The 6,660-nt window shown below is 42.9% G+C and overlaps 1 protein-coding gene and 1 non-coding gene across 6 annotated transcripts in view; both read left to right on the top strand.

Annotated features, from left to right (window-relative positions):
* The first annotated feature begins 885 nt into the window (after positions 1-885).
* On the top strand, positions 886-988 carry LOC122237485. The gene has a single exon (XR_006216097.1). It is a non-coding gene; the product is annotated as a U6 spliceosomal RNA (small nuclear RNA).
* Positions 989-4,379: 3,391 nt separating this feature from the next.
* Positions 4,380-6,660, top strand: part of LOC102969952 (meiosis 1 associated protein) — a 70,166-nt gene continuing 67,885 nt past the window's right edge. For all 5 annotated transcript variants that reach the window (XM_042981809.1, XM_042981808.1, XM_042981807.1 and 2 more), the window contains exon 1: positions 4,380-4,606. The gene's annotated coding sequence lies outside the window, so the exon portion shown is untranslated. The remainder of the gene's footprint in view (positions 4,607-6,660) is intronic.

Below are 6,660 nucleotides of genomic sequence, written 5' to 3'. Positions count from 1 at the left end.
TGTAGGTAATCTTTGCTTTCTTCTCTTATATTCCCCATTGCTTAGTTATCTAGGCTGCATACCAGATGTAACAAATTAACATCAAAATTGAGTGGCTTAAAACAACAATAAACATTTATTATCTCTGTGTGTCAGGAATTCAGGAGTAGTTTAGCTGGGTTGTCTAGCTCCCAGTCTCTCATGAGTTTATAGTCATGATATTGGACGAAGCCACCAGTCATCTGAATGCTTGACTAGGGCTGGACGATCCACTTCTGGGATGGCTTAATTTCATGCCTGGCAAGTTGATGCTGGCTATTGGTAGTAAGTCTCAATTATTTTCCATATGGACCTCTCCATGGGTTGCTGGGATGTCCTCACAATATAGTATTACTTCTTTAGAGCTAGTAATCCCAAAAACCAAGGTGAAAGCCACAATGTCTTCTATAATCTAGCCTCAGAAGTAAAAATACAACTTCTGCCATATTCTGTCGGTCACACAGGCCAATCCTCATGCACTGTGGGGAGGGATAACACAAGGATGGAATACAAGAATTTCAGTGGACCATCCTGGAGGTTGTCTACCATGTCCAAATGTAAGCAGTCATCTTGTCCTGATAACTTACACTTATGAATCATAAATAACTTAAATTTGTCATTTTCTTTCAATTATTATCATAATTCAGGACTTTATTATTGCTCACCTAGACTATGCAATAGTTTCATTAAAAAAAAAAACAAAAACAAAAAAACCGGCCTCCAATCTCTTTCCAAGTTATCATCAGGGTAACCTCTCTAAGGTGCAAATTCTGTTTTATTTATTCAGTGGTTATTGAGGACCTATGATGTGCTAGGCATTTTATTAAGTAACATAGATAAAGATTATTAAAATATGATTCCTGCTGCCTGCTTTGGCAGCACATGTACTAAAATTGGAACAATACAGAGATTAGCATGGCCCCTGCACAAGGGTGACATGCAAAACATGGATCCTGGATTCAAATTGCTTAGTCTAAAAGGGAAAATAGACACTGAAGATTGAATACTTCAAGTCTGAAACTTTTTTTCTAATACACCAGCCTCAACACAACAGGACCCTCCTCTGTGCTACTTCCTTTGGCACTGATATATGCCTCTCCCTAGCTGCTCCCCAATAATCTAACCTAGACCTTAGCCCTTCTCTGAACATGGTTTAAATATTGATTTTTTTGTCTTTTGTTTGTTTTCAAAGAACTCTTTCCATTTTTGTGGCAGCAACACACAATACGAAGTTCTTTTTTACATTGCAACCTAGTCATACTTAAATACTTTTGTAGTAGTGAAGTAAACTTTCACAAAGTCATACTTTCACTATATTTCTTTAATTCAGGAGCTAAACCCTGATATTTTCTATGGGATTGCACTTTATTATCTTTCATTTTTTTAAACGCTGGTTGCAGCCCACTAAATTGATTTTACTACCTATTAATAGATTGAGATCCCCACTTTGAGAAAAATCGCTGCTCTAAGCTGACTGACTCATACTGACTTAATCAATATCTATTCCTTAAATCTACATCTCCAACTCATATTTTTCTCTTCAGTTTCTGACACATATATCTAACTGGCTGTTGAACATCTCCACTCAGTGTACCACAGGCACCTTGCTTTCAACATGTCCAAAACAGAACTGTCATCCTCACTCCCACACCAGCCTGGGTAACTGGGTAAGACGGTAGAACCAATGTTTTTTTATATCTGTATATAGCACCACTATCTTTCCAGCTATCCAAGCCAGAAAATTTGCACTCATTCTTCAGTAAGTATTCGCTGAATGCCTACTATGTTCTAGGCTCTGTCATTCTGGATTCCTCCTAATCAATCCAATTACTCATGAAGACCTATTCATTTTAACTCCTAAATATCTCCTCCACATCTTTGCATCCCCCTACTAACACCCTTATTCAAGCTGCCATCATCTCTTGCATGGTCTACTTCTTACTCCTGTCCTGCTTCCATCACCAGGCACCACCACCCCAACTCCAGCCCCCAATCCATTCCCTTCAGGGAAGATAGAATTTTCTCTCCAGTACACAAATCAGATCACTCCTTTGCTTAAAACACATCAGTCCAGGGGTGCCTGGGTGGCTCAGTCGGTTAAGCGTCTGACTTCAGCTCAGGTCACGATCTCGCGGTCCGTGAGTTCGAGCCCCACGTCGGGCTCTGGGCTGATGGCTCAGAGCCTGGAGCCTGCTTCCGATTCTGTGTCTCCCTCTCTCTCTCTGCCCCTCCCCCGTTCATGCTTGTCTCTCTCTGTCTCAAAAATAAATAAAACGTTAAAAAAAAAAACACACACACACACACACACACATCAGTCCAGTTCCTCACCATACCTTCACTATGGGATGAAATCCAAAATCCTTAATATAGTCCACAGGACCTTTTATATTCTGGCCTCTTGCCTACCTCTTCCACATGCTGTGCTCTGGACTGGTTGAGCCTCTTAAGAATTCCCTCTACATGGAATATTCTCCATGTCCCTTATTTGGCTAACTCCTATTCACTCTATTGATTAAGCTCAGAGTGATAATCCCATTCTCTAGGAAGCATTCCCAATTCTCCAAGTCTGTGCTTTTCCTATATGTTCCCATAACCTTGTACTTCCCTTGCCATAGCCCATATCACACCACATTGCCCATTGCCTAAGTACTTGTCTGTCCCTCATAGGCTTTAAGCCCCAGGAGGGCAAAGATTGTTGTATTCTCAGATCCTAGCACAGTGTCTGGTATATAGTAGGCAGCCAATAAATATTTGGTAAATGCTTTTTATCTTTGTTCGTGTTTATTTTATTGTCTGAAATTACTTGTTCAAATATTCATGAGTTAGTCTAGGTCCTCTGAGAAGCAGACACCAAGATGAGATTAAATGTACAAGGATTTTACCAGGGAAACACCTGTGAGGGAAAAGGGAAAGGGCTGGGAAAGGCTTCAAGAGCAGTCAGATGTGTTGCAAGTCTAACCCTAGGTGAAGAAGAGAGGGAATGAAGCATCCTGTGCCTCCCAGGATCAAGTCTTCCTTAGTATCCCGACCACACTCAGGCATTGGCTAGGAACAGCCTGTGGTCTTCACAAATATGACAGTGGATTTCTAAGACAGTATCTGATGCCTTTGGCCAGTTGCCCTCCCTGTAGTTTAAAACATGCAGGTTGCTTTCTTCATGCAGGTTGTCACCCTCAGAGTTTAGTAGAATCTTGGGGAAATCACATCATATTCCCCCACATCTAGCACAGTCTTTGGCACATTATCTAATAAATGCTACTCCAGAGAGATAAAACAATTTATAGAGAAACAGAGAAATTTACTGTAGCTGGGAGCAATAGGTGATGTGATTTGCAATCAGTGTAAGGATATTGTTTGAGTTGAGCCTGATAAGGTAAGTGGAGTCAGTTATAACAGCCTTTGTAACCCAAACAAAGCAAAACAAAAAACAAAAACAAAACTGTTTGAGCCAAAGAATGATGTCATCAAATATATTTTTACTAGGATAATTCTAGCATCAATGTATAGAATAATCTGGAAATTAAAGACAGAAAGACTAATTTGGAGTATGTGAGAAAGAAGACATGTTGAGAAGCTACACTTTACATTGAATCACAGGAAGTCTATTGATCAGATTACACCTGGGAGCCTGGATTAAGTATTTCTGGTTTTACTCTGAGGAGCAGTTGAGGGGACCAAAAATTGGTGTTGTAGGACTAAAACATAGGCAGGTGGTTCTTTTCCTATTGGTTCTAACTCGTCCTGAATCACTCATTGGTAAACTGATTTCCCCTCCCCCAATCTGCATAGCAGGCAATGAACTGAGTGAGGGGTGGAAGGAGATGACAATAATAAACAGGGAAACAGGAGAAAGCACTTGTCTGTTTCTGGTTTGGTACTAGCATTATTTTTTCCTCTCCTGTGGGCTAATTCAGAGAGGAATTCCTTCAACCAGGGTTGAAGACCCGGATCAGCCAAATGATCCTATCTCAACTGGATTTTGGCAAAGAGACTATAGGAATCATCAGCAAGCAAATGAGAATGAGCATGAGTAGAGAAGGGCAGACCCTCTTGGGATGTAGAGGTTTGAAGACTTGAAAGGACTTCTTGAAGGTAAACTAAACTCTAACTTCCATGAGGGCAGGGGACCATTGTGTGTCCAGTGTACCCCAATCCTAGCACAGTGCCTGGCACATAGTGTGCCCTCAACAAATATTTATTGAATAAAAGAGTGACCAACTGAATAAGTGAATGAATGATGTGGAAGAGAAAGGTTAAAGCTAAGGACACAATGGCGGTGCCCCCTGGAATGTTTCATTGTTGGGGGGGGGGGAGGTGTTACTGGAATGTTTAATTGGGGGTGGGGTTTAACTACCGAAGAAGTGTCAAGTTTAGCATGATACTCTCAAAGAGAGATCCAAAACTCTACCTCAGGGCCAAAATAGGGCCATTTCCCTGGCGCCCGGGGGCTCGGAGACTGTGGCCCTGAGGTAGACCCTGAGACGGCCCCTGAGGCGGTGCGCTCAGTGAGCAGTCCTGCGCAGCCGCAGCCTGCCAGACGCGGGTGCTTTCGACGGCGCAGGCGCACGCCGAGAGCCTAGAGGAGCAGGTAATGGGGTCTTCGCCTTCCCAAAACAAGGGGGGAATACCGCACTTTCTCCCCGCCTCAGGGCAGGTGGAGGGCCGAGGGCCTCAGCTGGAGGATGGCCCCGGGAAAGAGCGGCCGGCAGCGCCTCACAGGGTGGGCTTGGGCCGAGCTCGGGCGCCCTCAGGGCGGTGTTGGCGGACCAGGCCTGGGCAACACTGACGCCCACCGATCCTCAACCACCGCGGGTTCTCGTCCCTCCGCGCACGTGTCTGAGATCCTTGATGCCGCGTGTCCTTGGCTGGCCCTCCCGGGCCCTGGGGGATGGGTGGCCAGTCCGCCAGACACTGTAGGCGCGGTGTCCAGGGCCCTCGACGCTTTGGGGGCGGGGGGCTACGACGGTTTTCTAACTTTTGGGAAAGTCAGGAAAACAACGACCCCTCAGGTTCAAAGAAAATGTTTTGATTTTTTTTTCTTACAACAAAAGAAAAATGAAAATTTTAGGGCCCACGAAAATCTATTAATTATTATTATTTTATTAATTTTTTTTTAATGAGGTAGGGGCTCACGAAGGCAAAAGTGCTTAGGATCCACGACATTTTTAATGCAGCCCTGCGGGAGGAAGAACCATTAAATAGTTTATCACACACAGTGTCCTAAGGGCTCTACAGACATGGTATAGGTGCTTTTGTGAGTGAGGGCACGTAAAGAGGCCCTAACCTATTAAGACCTAAAGCCTGAGACCTAAAGAATGAGTCAGGTTAAGGAGGGTAGTGATGGTAAAGAACTTCAGCAGCTGAAGGAATGAAAGGCCCAAGTGTTTGTGGACCTGAAAGGTGCCTCAGGGACAGAGAAGGGTGGGAGGAGGTTGGACAGGGGATGGCATGGCTGAGGATGGAGAGTTGGGAAGGAGATACATGCAGAACTTCGGGGCCAGGATAAGGATTTGGGATTTTGTTCCAAGTGTAATTGGAAGCTATTGAAGGGTTTTTAGTAAGGGAGTAACTTGATGCTTTTGGTGGTTCAAGGCCGAGTAGAGTTCCAGGTCAAACCAGTTTGCAGGGAGACCCCAACAAGTGGGTGTTTTGACAAAAGTGGTGAGTACAGGATCAAAAATTGTCAGATCCTGCTTACAACTATGCCCAGATACATCAGAGCATTCATTGATCATGTTTGAGAATATAGGGAAGAGAGCTGCCTCTTACCTCATTTAAAAGACAGTCTTGGAATTGCACATAAGTGTGGGATTTAAAAATGACCGTGCAAGCTGAAACTGTTCAAAGTAATCTTAATCATCAATGGGGAAAAATTAAATTTGTTCCAGGACCTCTCAAAATTGTCAGAATGTTAAAATCTCTTTTACCATCAGCTCTAAGTGGGAAATGAAAAATAGTAAGGCTAGTACCTATTTAGACACTGTAATTTAAAACATTAGAAACCTTGAATATCAGAGTCTTCTATTTCTTTGTAAAAAAAAAAACTTAATCAAGAATAGTTTGAACAGTGCTTGTGCTTGTCTTCTCGTCATTGTACAACTTATGATCCAGCACGCATCTTCTTTATGCCTTAGCTAATTGTCATACTCCTTTCTATGCTTGGATCAACTTTCAATATTATATCCCTTGGGCTTTCCAAGGATCTCCAAGAGATCCTTTAATATGCAGTTTTTTGCTGGTGGCACTTTCTCTGGGCTGTCTTCACACTTTTTGTCACAACCACTTCCCCATTTATGTTAGGTTAGGTTCACCTTCGCTAAGATCCTCTAGCTGCTTATCTAGAGTCTATCAAATGGTGGCATTGTCAGCATTGTTACAGTCAGCTTTTTCTTCTAGAAGTCCATTTATGTTCTATCCCACTTTCACTTTTTAGCATTACCACATATCGTTTCTTCGCTACACTTTCATCTTGAAATGGCCAATTTTAGCCAATTCCCTCTTTCAGTTATCCATTTTTGTAGAATGTTACATGGGTTTATCACTAGCAGACACGGAGGTAAAACAACTACACGCTTTGTTGTTTGCGCTTAAACCAAATAAGTGATCTGCAGTGACTAGTCACTGACAGACCTTGAAAGAAGT

Source organism: Panthera tigris, chromosome A3, assembly GCF_018350195.1.
Source record: "Panthera tigris isolate Pti1 chromosome A3, P.tigris_Pti1_mat1.1, whole genome shotgun sequence".
Lineage (NCBI taxonomy): Eukaryota > Metazoa > Chordata > Mammalia > Carnivora > Felidae > Panthera > Panthera tigris.
This window is presented reverse-complemented; position numbering and strand designations above follow the sequence as displayed.